The sequence below is a fragment of the Vipera berus genome (genome assembly GCF_964194415.1).
Source record: "Vipera berus genome assembly, chromosome: 1".
Classification (NCBI taxonomy): Eukaryota; Metazoa; Chordata; class Lepidosauria; order Squamata; family Viperidae; genus Vipera; species Vipera berus.
In genome coordinates this window covers 124602921-124624175 of record NC_138202.1, presented here as the reverse complement: position 1 = coordinate 124624175, position 21255 = coordinate 124602921, and positions in this window count along the sequence as shown.

Genomic DNA, 21255 nt, shown 5'->3' with positions numbered 1-21255 from the left:
CCCTGCTCCTTCAGGGTCATCGAGTCTGTCATAGATTCTCACCCAGAAGCCAGTTAATAAAACATTTTTTTTAAAGGCATAGCAAGTGCAGATACTAGGAGTAGATATATGAGAGAAAGACTCTATCGCCCTGGAGACCCTTCACTCCATTCTGAGTGCAAAATGCTTAGGATAAACTGGGCCCAGACCACCTGCTTAGGATCAAAGAGCCTTATTAGACTCTTCTTATTGGTGAGAATTCCTCCAGTTCCAATGAGACTATGTAGAAAGTTGGGTGTAAATGCAAACAAATCATTAGCAAAGGCAGTTGGGGTCACCTCACCAGCTCAGTTGGTCATCCTTGCTAGATTTTTTGATGGTCAGATCATGAGAGAAGAGCTGGTAAAGCTATAAACAGTGCCAATAAATACATCAGAGAACAAAATATGCAGCATTTTTCTAAAAAGGCTCCATTGACATAAACATTGATATGTCTCAAGTTATGTCTGTGATGACAGATGAGAAAACCAATATGGTAAGAAAAAAAAAGTTGGATTTGTGAAATTGTTTATGGAAGCTATTGGACAGCCAGTTGTGCTGTTTCATTGCATTAACCACCAGGAGATTTGTGTGCTAAGATAGAATTCACAGAATTAACAATTATGTAATGACGCTTGCAACAAAAATAGGGAATTTAATAGCTGTTCAATCCCTTCACATGAGAATTGTCTCCACTGTTACAGGACATTGTATCAAGTTACAGTGGAGTGCTGAGGTGTAACAATGCGAGTGATTGAGCTGAAGAAAAAACCTTGAAGGATCTGTGCAGTGCTGTGAAGAAATTAAGTTATACATTAAGAATAAAAATTGGAATTGGAATTGTTTCCTGAGTTCAGTGATTGCATATGAGTCAACACTGATGTTTTTAACAGACCTCTTGGTTCAAATGAATGAAGTGAACCTCAAGTTACAAGGTTTTGACAGAAGTATTAACATTATCTTTGGAAACATAAAAGCCTTTGAAACTGAACTTCAAAATTTCAAACAAGATGTTGGGATTAAATTTTTTAAAGTATTTTCCTTGACTGAAAAAAATATTTCATGCTGCAAAAATGAAATGGAGCCCTTGCATATAAAGAACCAGGACATTTTAAGTTCAGTAATTGATTACTTTTATGGAGGATTTAATCAGTTCAGAGGTTTAGAAGAGACATTTTAAATAATTAAGTATAGGGATGTACTAATCTACATTACTATGGAATTACATGATTTCCAAAGGCTACAAATAGAAGGATTAGATGCAATTAGCAGAATTCCAGGGTAGCATCTGGACTTAAGTGTTTGAGGTCTCAACTTGAGGATCTAGAATGACATTGCCTGCAAAATGAAGAATGTCAGTACAAACAAGCGGTTTTGAATGCTTGGAAATGAAGAGTGGAAATGGATCGCACCCTTAAAAATCTAACCATTTTTTTCCCCTCTACATACTTTTGCAAGACCTTCTCAGCATTAAACAACATTAAAATGGACAAAAGAAATGTACTGATAGATGAAGATAGTGTTGCTTGCTTGGCCTTGAAGCGTGCAAAGTATCTATTTTCAGTTTCAGATTCATCTCTTTAAAACTCAGCAACAAAAAAGTCATTAATTGATATTAATTTAAAAAATGCAATGTGTGCCATTTTTTTAAGTTCAATTCAAAATTACTATTGAAAGTAAAGTAATTTTTAGCATACTATTTTAAGCCCAGAGTCGCTATGTGCAAGTAGGCGGCCATATAAATTATCTAAAATTAAATAAATAAATAAATAAATAAATAAATAAATAAATAAATAAATAAATAAATAAATAAATAAATAAATATCAGTGTGCATATCATTTTCTCTATTTTAAGTCACTATTTTTATTTTATTTTTACCTTTTCTTACTTTATACTTCTTCATAATTGTGGATTTCCTTCCTGTATGATTAATATACTGTATGAAATTGTTTTTTTAATAATGAAACTGGTTTAATAATGAATCTGTTTTTCATTATTATTTTACATGAGTTTGTTTTTATTTGTATTTCATTTTGTAAGAAGTTTCTTTACGTAATACATACTGTAGCACCACAAATGAATATGTCAAGAATTGTTTCTCTCTAGTTCAGTTGGGGGTGTTGATACATCAGCAGAGTCAAGTTTGGTGTTTTCTGAATTTTTGACACACTGAGCTCAAAAGGTTCCCTTTTATTATCTTAAACCATAACCGAATAGGGAATGTTGTGAATGGAACCTTAAATTCTTACATTCTCCAGGCTGATTGTCCAGTCTTCGACCCACCATAGCACCCTCTCACAGTACACTGTGCGTTACATCCCAGAGTTGCTGGGATACTGATACCAGTTTAGTGACAAAAGCGGGATATTCTGAAATTAACTTCACCCAGGGACAACAACTAGAAGTGGCAGATTTGTTAGAAGATACTCTAGACTTTGTGATATACTTAGGATGTTTGAAGCAGGGTTTTCTATACTTCTGTATGAGTGTTGGCTTTGGAATTGTGATATTTTCTAGAGTAAGAAGAGTTTATCCTTGTTTGTGTCCAAGAAAGGGAGGGGATGCTACGTAGTTCTGCAAGATCTAAGAAAAATTGCAACAGACAAGAAGAGAAAGGTCTTTAGAGGGGAGTGAAGATGGAGGCAAATGTGAAAGTGCTATCTAAAATTGTTATGCAATAAAGAGTTTTAAGTTACACTTACTCTAGAATCTGTGTCAGGCACATTATCTACTTCTCACTGTTTGCCCTAGTGGTCAAGACAGCTAAAAGAGGCAAAGAAATCTTGAGCAAAATCTCATTTCCCTCTCCCCACTTCCATTTCCCTTTCACATACTTATTTATTCTCCGGATTCCTTCTTCTCCACTCTATAGCAAAGAAATAGGGATTGAGAGCAGGATCAATAGAAGGGTGGGAAGAACCTTCACACCCATTATTTCCCTGATGCAAATCCCTGCTTTTGAAAGGGTGAAGAAGATACCCAGATAGAACCATCACATTGCTTCATTCCAAAAACAAGGTTTGCATTCTCCTATCAGTACATACCCTAGGTTCCCAATATACAACCTTGATTTGTTACATGTTTTGAACCAGATGGAAATATGCGGGTATTCCCAACCATTCTCCTTTGGTTACTATATCTGGTTCACTGAATGCAAAGCAATTTCCAAGTCTCTGTCATGAATAATTTTGTTTGAGAGACAGTATTAACTGTCTGAGCTTTATCATTACAAATTTTCAAGACTTATTTAGTGCCAACGATAGAAAGCATAGACTTTTCCATGCATTGATTATGACATAAGTTCTTCTGAACGTGAATCAATTGCATCTTATTCTCTGCTGACAGATTATATGAACTGACTTATTTAAGAGAAAAACAAAAGAAAACAGTGGAGATGGTCCTTGCTGTCATTTAGTGAGAGTTGATCCAAACAACATGCTCAGTTATTACAATAGACACAGAAAGGAAAGGTCAAATATTGCAGGAGGAAGAAGTAAAACAAGAATAGTGGTTCATTAATGTCCACAACGAGAGTTATGAGAGGAAGTAGAGGAGTTGAAGGTGATCCCTAGGTAGGGCATCTGTGCAGAAGAGAAGATAGCATATCAAACCATGAAAAAAAAAGAGAAGGGGAATTGTCAAAGCATGTGAGGACTGGAACTGATTAAAGTATCAAGGAATGAGAAGAAAAATTACAGTTGTCAGACATAAGGACCACTAGGTGATAAGGTCTTAGACTAGTTCTTCATGTTGACACTGTCTACCAAGATGCACACCTTTGTCACTTTTACACTTTTGAAAACCCCAACTAAATAGGAAAAGTGATGAAAAATGCATAGCAGACCTCTGGATTTCCCTACTGTTACTTTTCTCCGAAAGAAATCACTATTTTGCACTGTTCCAATGATGAGATGATCTCATCTGACTTGCATCCTAGCCTTTGCCTCCATCCAGGTGTTGCTCATGTGTTTTCATTTCTTGAAAACATCATACTTTTTTACATCAGAACTGAACTCTCTGTTCTTTCCATAGTTTATTATTGGGGTTTCTTAGAACCGGAGATGACCTGCAAAATACTGCAAGAAGTGCTTGCAGTAAAAGGCAAAGGCAAATTGTTCCCAATTGAAGATTCAATACAAAATATTAATGCTCCTTGCAACAATATCTCTCAGGATATAACATTTCCCAGAGCAATTGTTGGTGCCTTCTTTAATTTTTCTCCTTCCTTAACCATCTAGTTACAAAGAATGGCATGGCTTTTCTTTTCTCTATTACTTTGCTTGAGAATATTATTAGAATAGGTACAATCACAGCAACAACACAAGATATCCCACAAATTTCCCCCATAGGGAAAGAAAAAAGAGTAGAGGCCTTTTGTATAATGCACATTTTCATTTCATTTCCATAGGCCTAGACTTGCACACACAGTTGTATTTTAATAAGTTATTTGTTTTGTCTACCGTGACTGACCACACAATATTTTAGACCACTGCTGGTAGTTCAGCTCCCCAGATAAACTTGTTGCTACTTTGGTGCCTGCATGAAACCCCTTCCAAACAGAGGAAACTGGAGCCAACCTCTGGCATTTTCTGCAAACGCCTTATAAAGCAGGTGTCTTCAAATTTGGCCCTTTTATGACTTGTGGACTTCAACTCCCAGAATTCCTTAGCCAGGCATGCTGGCTGAGGAATTCTGGGAGTTGAAGTCCACAAGTCATAAAAGGGCCAAGTTTAAACACCCCTGTTATAAAGGATCCAGGGAAACAATAGACTTGACCATTAGCATCTTATGTAGAATCACCACTGGGACTGGTTAGATTGCCTTAATCCTGCTATGGACAGACTTACATTTCTAATAATTGAAGCTGATTGGGATACCTATCCAGAAGTATCTAGGTCAGGGGTAGGCAACCTTGGCTCTTTTATGACTCATGGACTTCAACTGCCAGAATTTCTGAGCCAGACATGCTGAGGGGAAAGGGAGAGGTTTCCAAGCTGAGCCATGCTGGCTCAGGAATTCTGGGAGCTGAAGTCCATGAGTCATAAAAGAGCAGAGGTTGCCTACCCCTGAGCTAGGTGGTGGGGGTAAAAAAAATCAAATTGGTAGCTCTAGCTGTGTTGTTTAAGTCCTACCCCTTTTCAAAGTGCACTATACCTATGTAAAAAGGGACCGCATGGTTGTACCCATCATTGTAACTCTTCTGATTCCCCTTAAATATAGCTATTTCCTTTTATTTCCCACAAGTAGTATTACTTGTTTCACAGATGTTTTGCCAAATGTTTTGGTTGTACAAAAATATATTACCTTTATAGGAACCCCTTAATCTACAAAGAAAGTTGAGAAAAAGCAAAACAGTCTGGTAAAATTTGTGCTTGACAAATTATTACATCGTTTCGAAGTGAAAGGGGAAGTAGGAAAGTCCTTCAAGAATTAAGACAATAGTCAGAGAAAAGAAATTTTGAGTCTGAAGCTAAAATGTAATTTGAGAAAGCATCTCAGGCTTGAACCTCCCTAGTTTTCATCAAGATAAAGGGAGGGAAGGGGAAGCACATTCAGACATGCGAGATTTTGTTATTGTAACCTTATAATAAAACTCCTATAAGCACTCATAAGTTTGGTTTTCTAGTCAGGTATATCTCAAAGGGCTGATAGTCTTTATATCTACTTTTTCATGCTGTAAGCCTCCCAGAGTCAAGTTGGGTGGCAAAATCAATCAATCAATCAATCAATCAATCAATAAAGATTTTTTTAAAATTATCTGCCCTAGATATCTTTTTTTTTATTGAAAAGTTTTATCATACATTTTATCTTTAACAAACCCCCCTACCCCTCCCCTATCCCTCCCTCCTTACCCCTCCCCCCCTCCCCCCCCCGACTTCCCAGAGCTAAGTACAAGGTATAAAAAACAAAAAAAAGAATCATAAACAACCATATGCTAACAACCGTAAACTCTAAAATCTATCACTCTCTAGCTCATATAGGATAACTACAAACACTATTACTATTAAATATAAAAAAAAAGAAAAAAGAGAAAAAAGGAAGACTTATTCAAATGCTACATGAAACTTTTTAGTCCCATATTTGTTCTGGATATACTCAATCCATTTTCTCCACTCCATAATATAACGTTCTTGCGAGTGATCTTTCAAATAAGCCGAGATCTTTGCCATCTCTGCCAGGTCAGAAACCTTTAAAGTCCATTCTTCTATAGTCGGCAGTTCCTCCTTCTTCCAATATTGACCTATTAAGAGTCTTGCTGCCGTAATTAAATTCAACATCAACTTAGTGTCCACAACTGTTGCATCTGTAATTATTCCCAACAAAAAAAGTTGCGGACAAAACTTTATCCTCTGTTTAAAAATCTTCTGCATGTTCCACCAGACTTTTATCCAAAAGGCCTTAACCTTTTTACAAGTCCACCATATGTGAAAATATGTTGCGTCTTCGTCACCGCACCTCCAACATTTAGGCTGATAATTCGGATACATACTTGCAAGCTTTTTAGGATCTAAATGCCATCTATAAAACATTTTATAAAAATTCTCTCTTAAATTTTGAGCTTGTGTAAATTTTACGTTCCTCACCCAAATCCTTTCCCACGTATCCATTGTAACAACTTCTTGGATATTTTGGGCCCATTTAATCATACAATCTTTAACAAGCTCTGTTTCTGAGTCAATTTCTATCAATGCAAGATATATCCGTTTGATATGTGCTGGACCCTGATTTCTAATTTGCTTTATCAAATTTTCATCAGTCATTGTAAAACCAATTTTCTGGTCTTCTTTCCACCTGGCTCGTAGCTGAGTATATTGAAACCAATTTTGAACAACCTTCTCTTCTCGCAAGAGGCTATATGATTTCAAACTCCAGACATTTCTTTCCAAGCTCAGAATCTCCTTGTACGTAGTCACATCATGTTTGAAACCAGCATGTATATTTTCTATTGCGTGTTTTGGAATTGCCCACAGTGGTATCTTACAATCTAGCTTATGTCTATACTTCTTCCAAACTCTCAACAATGCCTGTCTTAGAATATGCACTCTAAACACATTGTCTACCTTCTTGTCATACAACAAATATGCATGCCAGCCAAACAACAAATCGTGGCCTTCAAGATTTAATAATCTCTCTTGTGTCAAATTAATCCAATCACTTATTCCTACTAATGCAGCAGCTTCATAGTATAGTTTAAGATTGGGCATTTTAAGACCACCTCTCTCACGAGTATCCTGCATAATCTTAAGTTTAACTCGTGGCCTTTTCCCTGCCCAAACAAATTTATTGATACCTCGCTGCCATTCCTCCAAATTAGAATCTTTCTTAAGAATCGGTATCATTTGAAATAAAAATAGAAATTTAGGCAGGACATTCATTTTCACTGCTGCGATCCGTCCCAACAAGGACAATTGCAATTTTTCCCAACTCTCCAATTCTTTTTGAATATTCCCCCATAGTTTTTCATAATTATTTTTATATAACTTTGTATTTATTTAGTTGCATTTGTATACCGCCCTTTCCCTGAGGACTCAGGGCGGTTTACAGGGAATTAAATATCAAAACATACAAAAGTTAAAACCAGTTAAAAAGTATTAAATTCACCCTGTACACTAAAAACCCCAGTTAAAATTTTCTCCTCAGCCTGGGCCCGAGAGCTCAAAGAGCCAGGTCTTCAGGCCCCGGCGGAATGATCGGAGGTCGGGAGCAGTCCTCAGCTCCACCGGCAGCTGGTTCCAGAGGGCAGGCGCTCCCACTGAGAAGGCCCTATCCCTGGGTGTCACCCGCCGGCAATCTCTCACCGGCGGAACCCTGAGCAGACCCTCCCTGTGGGAGCGCACTGGGCGAAGGGCGTTTGATGCCGGCAGCAGGTGTTCCCTCAAATAACCCGGACCCAGGCCATGTAGGGCTTTATAGGTAATAACCAGCACCTTGAATTTCACCCGGAGGGCAACCGGAAGCCAATGCAGCTCGCGGAGTAGAGGTGTTACATGGGAGTATCGGGAAACCCCCATTACAACTCGTGCGGCCGCATTCTGCACCAGTTGAAGCCTCCGAGTGGTCTTCAAGGGCAGCCCCATGTAGAGAGCGTTACAGTAGTCCAAACGGGAGGTCACAAGCGCATGAGTGACTGTGCGTAGGGCGTCTCGGTCCAGATAGGGACGCAACTGGCGCACCAGGCGAACCTGTGCAAAAGCCCCCCTGGTCACGGCTCCTATGTGATCTTCAAAATTGAGCCGTGAATCCAGGAGGACGCCCAAGTTGCGAGCCCTATCAACGGGGGGTAACACCTCACCCCCCATCGTTAGAGGTGGAATAACTTGGTTAACCCGAGACGCCGATATGCACAGCCACTCAGTCTTGGCGGGATTGAGACGAAGCCTGTTTCTCCCCATCCAGACATGAACCGCCTCCAGGCACCGGGACATCACGGAGAGGGCATCACTGGGTTGGTTCGGGGTGGAAAGAAAAAGTTGGGTATCATCAGCGTACTGGTGATACCCCACCCCAAAACCACGAATGATCTCGCCCAGCGGCTTCATATAGATGTTGAACAGGAGAGGCGAGAGAACCGACCCCTGAGGGACTCCACAAATGAGAGACCTCGGGGCGGATCTCTGCCCTCCTGTCAACACCGACTGCGAGCGGCCCTGGAGGTAGGAGGAGAACCACCGTAGGACGGTGCCTCCCACTCCCAACCCCCTGAGACGCCGCAGCAGGATACCATGGTCGATGGTATCGAAAGCCGCTGAGAGATCTAATAGGACCAGGACAGAGGAGCAACCCCTGTCCCTAGCCCTCCAGAGATCATTCACCAGCGCGACCAATGCCGTCTCCGTGCTGTGTCCGGGCCTGAAGCCCGATTGGTACGGGTCCAGATAATCAGTTTCCTCCAGGAACAGAGGGAGCTGATGCGCCACCACACTCTCAACAACCTTCGCCAGAAAGCGAAGGTTGGAGACTGGACGATAGTTGTTTAAAACAGCCGGGTCCAAAGCAGGCTTCTTGAGGAGGGGTCTCACCACCGCCTCCTTCAAGGCGGCAGGGAAGACACCCTCCTTCAAAGAAGCAGTTATTACTGCATGGAACCAGCCTCGTGTTCCCTCCCGAGCCGCATAAGCTAGCCAGGAGGGGCACGGATCCAACAAACAGGTGGTGGAGCTCAGTCTCCCCATGATCCTGTCCACATCATCAGGGGAAACAGGGTCGAACTCAGTCCAGATAACATGCTCAAGACCGCCTGATTCCTCCACATCAGACTCTGCCCAGTCAGAGTCCAAGCCGGTCCGGATCCGAGCGATTTTGTCCGTCAGATGATGACTGAACTCCTCGGCTCGTCCCTGCAAGGGATCCTCCCTCACCTCCTGGTTAAGGAGGGAGCGAGTCACCCTAAACAGGGCGGCCGGGCGATTATCTGCGGACGCGACAAGGGCGGCAAAGTAGTTAGACTTCGCCGTCCTTATCGCCGCAAGATAAGACCTTATAAAGGTTCTTAACTGCAATCAGTCGGATTCGGATCGGCTGGATCTCCAACCGCTCTCTAGACCTCGTCTCCGACGCTTCATCTCCCGGAGCTCCACAGAGAACCATGGAGCCCAGCGGGATCTGCGCCGAGTCAGAGGTCGCATGGGTACAACACAGTCGAGTGCCCTGGTGGCAGCCGTTTCCCAGGCCTCCACCAGAGCATCGACTGGGCTGTGGGTAAGGGTGATAGGTATCGGCCCAAGCGCCCTCTGGAACCGGTCCGGGTCCATTAGGCGCCTGGGGCGGAACCACCTGGTTGGTTCCGCCGCCCAGCGGCGGGGGATGGCATGACGGAAAACCAGCCTCAGGAGGTGATGATCTGACCATGACAGAGGGGTGATGGACGGAGAACCCCCTCCCAGATCATCCAACCACTGTCCAGACAGGAACACCAGGTCGAGAGTATGATCCCCCTCGTGAGTAGGGCCCTCAATAACCTGGGTCAGGCCCATGGCTGTCATGGAAGCCATGAACTCCCGAGCTAACTCCGACGACCCCCCCAGTGATGGCAGGTTGAAGTCACCCAGGACTATAAGCCTGGGGAACTCCACCGCCAACCCTGAGAGGGTGTCGAGCAGCTCAGGCAGGGCTGTTGCCACACAGCTGGGCGCTAGGTATGTGAGCAACAAGCCCAACTGAACCCGAGGACCACATCTCAAGAGGAGGGATTCACTCCCGGCCATCTGGACAATGGTGGCCTCCCGGGGACACAAAGTCTCCCGAATAACCACTGCCACCCCACCACCCCTGCCCTGAGCCCGTGGCTGGTGCAGCACCCGGAAACCTGGCGGGCATAACTCGGTGAGAGGCACCCCTCCCTCCGAACCCAACCAAGTTTCCGTGATGCACGCTAGATCCGCACATTCCTCCTCGATCAGATCACGGATGAGGGGAGCTTTGTTAACTACGGATCTAGCGTTAAAATAGACCAACCTGAGCTCAGGGGCCTGATCACCCTCATCCCCGGGTAGGAGGGTGCTAACCGGAGGGTCGGAGCGCGCCACCGCTCGGAGATAGCGGGGGCGCGATCCCAGATGTTGATATGGCCCTCCGCGCAAACACCTGCTGCCATTCCCTATCGCCGTGGGGATTTGAAGCCCCACCCCCACATTCCCAGAACCAGCAGCCACCTCCCCCGACCCCGTCCCGTCAGGACCTCTAACAGGACCAGACTGAGTTCCAGTTAAAGATTCCCTCCCTACCCCCCCTCCCTCCCCCTCCCTAACCTCTTAAAATAACCGGCTAAAAATTTTATCAGGGGCCTCTTAGCATGTCTTGACTCGAGGCCCCTATCTAAGCCCAGCCACCTCTCAGAATCCCAAAGCTTGGGATCGTCATTAAGGGGAGTATGGAAACAGGCGACAGGTCGCACCCATGAGGCAGAAACTGCCCTACGGGCATACAAGTCCGCTTCGGAGTAATAATAAATCATACTGCGCTGGGATAGTCTTTTAGGGCAGATGTTGTGTCCAAAGGATCGCTCAATGATGGTGTATAGATGGTAACAAGTCCAGTAGGCAGATCTCCTAGTCTGCAAAGCCATCTCAGCTCTCACCTGAGATGGAAATCCAAGGGACAACCTCAGTCGTCCTCTCACTCCGGCTGAGGAGTCCAATCAAGGAGCAGAGAGAGAAAAGGGGATCCTGAGCCAGGGCCACCCCAACTGGTCTCTCACACCAGTGAGGTGGTTACTGGCCAGTCCAAAACCGTCCTCCCACCACGGTCCGGTCCCAGCCACACTGGACTATCAATAGGAGGGATCTTAATTCCCATCAGGCATGGAGCTAGCCATAATGCCTGCCTTATGGCATTTTTGAATATTCCCCCATAGTTTTTCATAATTATTTTTATATAACTTTGTATTAGAGGGCGACAAAAGCACCCCCAAATATTTAACCCTTTTAACAATCTCAAATCCAGTTAATCCTTCTAAGAGAGCCTTTTGCGAAACTGTCATATTTTTGGCCAGAATTTTGGTTTTCTGTATATTAACTTTAAATCCAGAAACCTTCCCGTATTGTGTTATTATCTCCATCAGGTCCACAACAGAGTTCTCTGGCTGGGTCACTGTAACAACCAGATCATCTGCGAATGCTCTCAATCTATAATCCTGATCTCTAATTTGTATACCCTTAATTTTTTCCGAATTCCGTATTTTAACCAATAATATCTCTAATGTTAACACAAATAACAAGGGCGATAACGGACACCCTTGCCTTGTGCCCTTCTCAATATTACATACTTCTGTCAGACTATTATTAACTATAATTCGGGCAGTTTGTTTTTGATATAATGCCCTAATCGGTTGTAAAAAAATTTCCCCAAAATCCATTTTATCTAAAACTTTCATCAAAAATTGCCAATTCAATTGATCAAAAGCTTTTTCAGCATCTAGAAAAATTAGCGCCGCAGGGATCTGGTTGTTCCTTTCCAAAAACTCTAACACATCAACTATATGCCTCACATTATTTTTCATTTGCCTACCACTAATAAACCCCGTTTGGTCCCCATGAATCACCTGTTGCAGAACCCTCATCAGCCTATTAGCCAACACCTTAGCAAATATCTTGTAATCTGTATTTAAAAGCGATATCGGTCTATAATTTTTAACTTGAGTAGCATCTTGGTCTTCCTTCGGAATCAAGGAAATAAAAGCTGTTCTCCAAGACGGTGGCACCTTTCCCCCCCTCTGGATTGTCTGGAACAGTTCCTTTAACGGTTTCATCATCTCTAATTGTAAATTTTTATAATAAGCCGCAGACAAACCATCCGTACCTGGTGCTTTATCCATCTTCAATTCCTTAATTGCTGTGAGAATTTCTTCTTCTGTAATTAATTGATTAATCCCCTCTTTTTGTACTTGCGTAAGAACCGGGATGCTAGCATTCTCCAAATATATATCAATGTCTTTTTCATTAATCTTCTCCTTAGCATATAATTTAGAATAAAAATCCACAAAAGCATCCTTGATAAGGTCCTGTTGAAACACAACCCTTCCTTTATGCTCAATTTTATCTATATTAGAAGCCCTTTGCTTTTTCCTCAATCTATAAGCTAACCATCTACCTGGTTTGTTGGCGTTGCAAAAGGTATTATGCCTGGCAAACCGCAAATTGGTTGCCACTTGGTCAGCCATTAATTTATCAAATTGTCCTCTTAGCAGTTTAATAGCCTCCTTAATCTTCACATCCTCTGAATTCAAAATCAAAGCCTTTTCTTTTTCCTTTATTTCATTCTCCAGTTCTTTCCTCCTAGCTTCCACAGCACGTCTATGTTTATTATTCATATATATCAACACCCCTCTCATATAGGCTTTACTAGCATCCCAAACCATGTCCATAGAGGTGCCCTTATTCATATTCATTTCAAAAAAATCCTTCATCCACTGTTTGCATTCTTCCACATTTCTCTGATTTCTAAACAAATTCTCATTTACGCGCCACGAGCGCCTATCTCTATTCTCCTTATCAATCTCTAGCCAAACTGGGCTGTGATCAGAAATGGTTCTTGCACAAATCTTCACCTTCTTAGTCCTTAAAAAAAAATCATTAGTCAACAAAATAAAATCGATCCTAGAAAAAGATTGATGTCTGTCAGAAAAAAAAGTATAATCCTTTTCCTGCAAATGTCTCTCGCGCCAAATATCTCGCAGTTCCAAGTCATCCTTCATTTCAAAAAAGGATTTAGGCAGTCTAGCATGACTTGGGACGCGCTTAAAAGCTCCAGCCTTGTCCATCTGTACATCCAAAACACCATTCCAATCCCCCATAAAAATAAAAGATTTATAATCCAACTGGGTAAGCTTTGTATGAAGTAAGCTAAAAAAGTCAGCTTGTTGTTGATTAGGAGCATATAATCCAACTAAAAGCGTCTTTTTACCTTCTAGCAGCAGCTCTATCATAACGTATCTTCCATGCTTATCTGCTTCAATTAAGTCTGCTGTTAAAGCACTTTTAACATAAACAACCACTCCATTTTTCTTATTCATTGCAGAAGCAACAAATTGCGTACCCAACCTTGAGTTCGATAAATACTTTTGATCCACAACCCTAATATGCGTTTCTTGCAAACATATAACATCTATCTTGAATTGTTTTAAATATTGAAAAACTTTCTTCCTCTTCTGTGGTGAATTTAGTCCATTAACGTTCCAAGTTAAAAATTTAGTTGTCATGCATATCATCCCAAAGCTCTTGAAGCACTGCTTTGATAGGACTGTCTTTTTTAGGCCGTGCTCCTCCCACTGCTTGGCTGTAAGTACGTTGTGGAAGTTCCATAGACTTCTGCTGATCTTGTTCTTTTATTTTTTTTGATTGTTTTAAAGCAGCACGCGTCACCCTCTGCTCTCTAGGATCATCCAAAGAAGTTGTAGCTTGATCTCCTCCAGCACCGTTCTCCTCTGTCTGTCCATCTTCAGCCTCTTGATGTTCTCCTTCGCCAGATCTCTTTGCAGCTTCCAAAAGTGATAATGGGGTTGCTTTTAAAACGTTATTGTAAAAATCACGCGCCTGCATCACAGTAACCAGACGGTACCTTTTACCTTCATGCATCACCATCAACCCAACTGGAATCTCCCATCTGAACCTTATATCTCGTTGCTTAAGCTCTTGCACAAGAAATGTAAAATCCTTCCTTCTCCTTAAAATCTTTGGAGGAATTTCTTTTAGAACCAAAACTTCTTGATCAGCAATCACAACTTTAGAATCATAGGCAGCTTATATAACTTCATCTCTAATTTCCCTCTTTGCAAAATAAACCACCACATCTCTAGGCAGCTTTCTCTGTCTAGCAATCCATGAATTCACACGAAACACTTTATCCATGCCTCCCTTTATTTCAGATGCTGGCTGATTCAATACCACTTCCAGAGCCTCAGAAATCAGCTGCTTTAGATCTTCCTTAATATTCTCTTTTAAGCCTCTGATTCTAACAGCAAACTGCATCTGGTAATATTGAGCAAGACTCAATTCTCTGTCCATTTTGTCTCTTAAATCTTCATTCTCCAATACTTTTGCTTCTAATATGGCATTCTTTTGAGTCAAATCTTCCACTTTTTCATCCAGATCTTCCACACATTCAGCCACTTTATGCACTGAAGACAAGATGTCTACCTTCATCACACTGAACTTCTGTTCCATCCTCTCTTCCATTCTCTCCTCCAATTTCTCCAATTTCTCCTCCATCTGTGCAAATTTATCACCCATTGAATCCAGAATTACCTGGGCATGTTTTTCAAGAGCATCTTGTAAATCCTTCGGTGTCAATACATCAGGAGGACGCAACGCCTGCAATGATGATTGTTGCACCGGAGAAGTTCCACCACTCCGAAGAGTTTTTGGGGGAGGTTTAGCCGCCATCTTTTACTTTCACTTGTGACGCACTTTCACTTTAAGTTTAAAAAGTCCATCGAGCTAGAGAGTAAAATATAATAATCCTCTTCACCTTTTCCTCTTGTACCGCTCTGCCTGCTCCTTTTATTCCATAGTCCTTCCTTCAGGCAGGGGTGGTCGCAAACGCCTGGCTCTGCTCCAAGAAATCCGGAGCAGAGACGCTGACCAGCTGGGAGCGACCCAGGCTACGGGGGAGTTCAATCCTTCAGCCGCCCAAGCTACGAGCTCAGGCGGCCCCGGAGAACTCGACCCCTACCTGGGGCCTCACCCCCTCCTCTTCTCCCGAGGAGGGGGCTTCAAATTCACCCGAACAGCTGATCGGCGCTGTTTCGGGTGAAAATTACTCAGCTGAGCCGCGGGCAGCCCGGGAAGGCTGTCTCCGGCGCCGCGCAGCCACCGGAAGTCTGCCCTAGATATCTTACCAGATGTTAACAACTGACTGATCTGTAGATCCCTGTGTCCTCCTATTTCCTCTTAAAGAAAGAGATAATATCTGCAGATATCTGATCACCTACCTGTTTTCCTAAACTGATCAAAGATAATGTTCCAAGGTTTGAGCAAACCATGAACAATTGTAGCATCAATTCATTTGGTCTTGCAGATTTAAATTCATTTAAGTAAATAACTAGTCCCTGATTATATTTGTTTTAATCTTGAACTTCAGTACTGCCATTTTGTTCTGTTTTCATTACTGCCTGGAGAGGTACCTATTTTTTTTCCTGGAGAAGACTAATAAAAAGCTGAGTAAATTTATTTGTTGTTAATGTTTTGTCATTTTCTTTGAGCAGCTGATGTGCTTATTATTACGGTATTTTTTTTACTCTGAAAATAGTTAAGAAACCCTTTTTTATTCTTAACATGCATTACCAACCTCAGCTCATTCTGACCTTTAACTTTCCTGATATTTTAAATATTCTTTGCTGCTGACCAAGCTCCTTATCTACACTTTCTTAGTGACTTGTTCTTCTTTCAAACTACCTGTATGTATCCTTTTTTGTTTGTTTGTTTTTCATATCTCCACTAAGCTTTTTGTTCAATCATATAGTTTTCTTCTGTTATCTTCTTTTTTTTCCATTGGAGTAATTTACAATTTTAGTATTTCCTTTTTAAGTTAATCTATTGTTAACTCTTTTTCCTGTGAACTTCTGTTCTTATGGAATCTATGTATCCATACTTTTGAGTTTAGATATTCTAAGACAGGTGAGCCAGTTGGTATAATGGTTAAAAGTGATGGATTAGAATCAGGAAGCTGTGAGTTCCAATCTCTCCCTTTGGTGCACAGAAACCAGTTGGATGACTTTGGGTATTCCTCAGCTACAAGAAAAAGGAAATGGCAAACGACTTTTGTTCATATAGTCACTAGAAACAAGACTCACTCAAAGGTGTACATGCACAGAGAACTCTAAAGTCCAAGGTACACATTCAACTATTCCTTCTTTTAGTCTCTCTTATAATAAAGAATTGCAACATTACATGATACCGGTAGTCCTTGACTTATGACCACAACCAAGCCCAAAATTTCTGTTGCTAAGTGAGACATTTGTTAAGTGAGTTTTGCCCCATTTTACGACCTTTCTTGCCACTGTTGTTAAGTGAATCCACAGCAGTTGTTAAGTTAGTGACATGGTCGTTAAGTGAATCTGGCCTCCCCATTGACTTCGCTTGTCAGAAGGTCACAAAAGGGGATCACATGTTCCCAGGTCATTGCAACCATCATAAATATGAGTCAGTTGCAAAGCATCTGAATTTTGATCACGTGGCCATGGAGATGCTGCAATGGTCGTAAGTGTGAAAAATGGTCATAAGTCACTTTTTTCAGTACCATTGTAACTTTGAACAGTCACTAAATGAACTGTTGTAAGTCGAGGACTTCCTGTACTTTCCCCCTACTGTTTCTAATTGTATTACTTTCTCAACTAATTCTCCTTTACGATTAGGAAGGCTAACTGATCTTTTTATCTTATCTTCTTCATCTTTTTATCAGATGAAGGCTAACTGATCTTTTTATGCCTCTTCCCCTCCTTCTCAAAACAGAATGTTATCAGCAAGGCATTAAGAATGTCCATGTTTGGTAGAATTTGCCCTCCAACAGATGTCAAAGTAATTCCAGTATCCAATGGCTGCTACTTGAAAAGATCTACAATTTGCTTTTGGAAAACATGCACATATTCTCAGTGGTGGGATTCAGCCAGTTCACACCAGTTTGGCAGAACCGGTAGCTAATTTTTTTTTGCCCAGGCCCGGAATGGACTTCCAGAAGCAGCATCCACACAGAGAACCGGTTGTTCATATATTTGAATCCCACCACTGCATATTCTCCTTGACTGAGTTAGTGATAGTATAATACAGAGGTCCCCAAACTTTTGGGCACCAGTGACCGGTTACGTGGAGAGAGGTTTTTGCGCGGACCAGAGGGGGTGTGGTTTTGTGTGCTGACTGCATCCCACAGATGGAGCTTTGCTTGTTTATGCAGCCTGGTAGCTGGCATGCCACGGCCTGGTACCGGTCCACGGCCTGGAGGTTGGGGACCCCTGGTATAATAGACACCAACCATAATATTGCTTTCCTTTGTCATTCCATTTATTTTAATTCAGATATCCCCTACACTATCACAATGTTCTTTTCAAGTAGAAGTAAATACTTTCAAGATAGACTGTGTCTTCTTTTTTCTTTGTCTTCTGTTGCCTTTGAATGAACTACTTTACAAAAAGCTTGCAAATATGCATTCCATTTTTCATGCCAAACACAACTACATTGGATTTGAATATATCAGTTTTCAGATCTATATTCCCTGTAACATTAGACAATCCATCATTTACAGCAAATCACACGAGTTCTTTGCCAACCACTCAGCATATTTGCATATAAAAATATATGCACATTCATATTCCTAATCAACAGATCTCTAAGATCACAACATGCAATACTGACGCATTTATCCACAAGTATATTAAACAACCCAAAAGATATATCACAGTTATTGTTTTATTCTATTTTCAGTGTTGAGTCACTTGATAAGCATCCCCTTATCCTCACAACTGGTTTACTTCCATATAGCGATAGCATGCCCATATCTTACTAACTTAGTGGTACATGCAGTGCACCAAGACCTACACACACTCAGAATATGTACCATTCTTTCAAATCTCTTGTATTATTTTTAAACCATAAATTGATGGATTCTGAAATTCTGGTTGTCTTCTAAAGCAACCAAGTTACTCATTTTTTTTCCTTTTGAAAATGTTTTAACTGGCTTCATAGCATTCATATTATTTTGAAACCATCTGAAATATTTATTTTTTTAAAAAAACATTCTGTGAATTATTATGGTTTCTATGATAAGGAATTACTGAAGTCTAAGAATCATGACACTTTAGTAAAAGGGCTTCCTTCATCCCACTTGAGGAACATAAAAGATGAAAACTTTAGTAGCAAACATAGGTAAATACAACAAGTCCCCTATCCCATGAATGTGGACCAAGGCCATCATGTCACATTTTAATTATGAAGGAAAATCCAGAATGCTTTATAAAAATTCACAAATCTCAATTTGATCCCCACCCCACCCCCGGTTAGACCTGGAGCCATGGATAAATTTTCAGGGAGAAAATTTATCTACTGTATGTGGTTGTTATAAATTGAATATGACTCGATGGCACTTAATTTTAGCCAAAGACGATTTGCAATATGCCTAAAAAAACATCTCCCAACAAGGAATGTCATAGAGATGTGGGGGGGGGGCAGCCCTTTGCCCCAATATTGCTCACTTCCATGCGAACAAGGTAACATGGGAAATACATACAAATAAATCTGTTTTGTGAGAACCAGAACCCTCAGCTGCAAACTGAGATCTGATCTTTTGGGAGTTTGAAGCTCTTATTAGATTTGGGTTCACATGATTAACTTGCTTATGTCAGCAAATACCCCTTGTTTTCTTTTTCTTTTTTAAAAAAAACAGAATCCATTGGTACTATATAGCACATTGTTGAACCTGACTCTTAAAAAAATTTGCATCATCCTCATAAAACAGGGACTGTTGGACAGGAACCTAGCTATAACTAGCCTGGTAATGAAACGTTTGGAAACCAACCCACAAGCTCAGAAAATGAACCTTCAACCTCTAGCTATAACTTTTTAAGCAACCTTGTGTGGTAAATTCATGTCCTGATCTGAACTCTAGAAACAATATACAAACCACGTATTCTTTTTCGCTTGGGCTTACTCTTTTAAAACTCAGAAGTCTTTTGAACATTGTTCTGATTATTTTTGGACTTGTCATTAGGTTTTGAAAACTTTATTCTGCCTTCCTTTTGGATTCTTTTTAGGTTTTTTTTTTACTCAATAGCCTTTATTTATATTTTTATCACTTTGGGATGTGTGTTTGTGTATGTGTTTAGGAAAAAAAGACAGATTCCTCTGGAATGGATTGTAAAGCCAAATCATTGTCCTCTTGTAGGATTTTTTTCAATTTCTGTTCCTATTCATTCTGCCTGTTGAACATTGTGTAATCATTTATTTACATACTGACAGCCATTTGAAAAAGGCTTTTTTTAAATAGATGAATATAACAGGGCCAGAAGCAACAAAATCTGAATATGCATTTAAATGATCACACAGAGAAAGTAAAACAAAGTGACCGTGGTCTAGGATGTAGAATACGGTCTCCTGCTGTAATCAATAGCTTTTAATTCTGCCTGAACTTTGCCTTGAATAAATAGCTGCAAAAAGGCAAACAACTGTGAGGTAGCCCAGTCTCTGAGGATGACCTGGTATAAGCATCAAATCTTGGTTGCAGAAATGAAAGAAAAACAAAGAAGAGTAGTCTCATTTGTTTACAAATTTCCAAGTATGCACAGACAGCAGGCACATGAAGTGTAGCACATATTGTTACTCTAGTGGCCATCATTGGATGCTTTCAGCTTAAAGGGAGAACACTGACAGGGGTATTACCAGTGGTGGGATTCAAATATGTGAACAACCAGTTCTTTGTGTGGATGACGCTTCTGGAAGTCCATTCTGGGCCTGGGCAACAAAAAATTAGCTACCGGTTCTGCCAAAGTGGTGCAAACTGGCTGAATCCCACCATTGGGTATTACTAAGGACAATTTAAGGCTGTCTCAATTAATGGTCTGAAGACAAGGTAAAGACAGCATCATGGATACACATTTAAAGGAGAAAGGGAGAGGAGAGAAGTTTCTTGTTCTAATTTCATTGTTATGGGAATCATTTCTAAAAGTACTTGTGAGGCAGACTTCCATGAAATGAGAGAGAAATAAGCTGTAGGTGAGCCAAAGCATTCAACAATTTTTAGAAGATGAAGGAAGGGACTAACAACCAATGGGTACTAGGTAAATAGTTGTCACTATAAGATTTTTCAACCCTGCCTATTTCCTTCAAGGCAAGAAGCGGTTTCTTTCTGCAAATAAATTCATATCTCATTTCAATAATATATGAGTAATGTTTTGTGGGTTGTATACAAGCCCACTGGAGACTTCAGGCTGAGTGTTTTATTATCTGCCTTTGTTATTGTTCTTTTTTGGACTCAGGGGGAGGGGTGTGTTTTCTGAGCCCAGAAAATTTCATGGATGAGATAACAACATTTGCAAATATAAATGGAGGAGTTGCTGTATATGATTGTCGCATAAAACCCCAGGGAGAGGTTTTTAGCATCTCCAGAATTTATGGAAAATTGTTATCATAATTCTTTTTTACAACACAAAGCTTGCTGGGGGCCAAGCAACTGTAATTTAAATCCAAAATGATAAAAAAATAGTGTCAGCTGCAGAACAAAAAGTCCTCATTTTATCTTTATTTTCATGGCAAAGAGAAAGTGGATTTGAGGTGAAACATCTGTTTTAATTTGGTTTCTATTATTTTCTCTTGCTACTTTCCCTTAATACATTTTTATTTTATTTCTTTTATTTTATAGTGGGATACTGAGACTTACATCAAAGTGTGTGTATCATATGATGATCCGCTTATCTTTTTTCTCCTGTGCGTCATAAAAGGGAGATAAATATATGGAGATAAATATAAAATAAAATATATTTTACTTATTCAATAAAAGTACAAGTATATTATAAATCATGATCATATGTGATATACATTCAGTATTACAGAAGTAAAAAACAAATTTGGATTTTCAAAGAAAAATTTTCAAGGAAAGGATTAGATTCCTACTACATGCTGCTCATAAAATCACATGGATTTGAATTGTGGCATCCATTTCTTTCTTTCTTTCTTTCTTTCTTTCTTTCTTTCTTTCTTTCTTTCTTTCTTTCTTCTTTCTTTCTTCTTTCTTTCTTTCTTTCTTTCTTTCTTTCT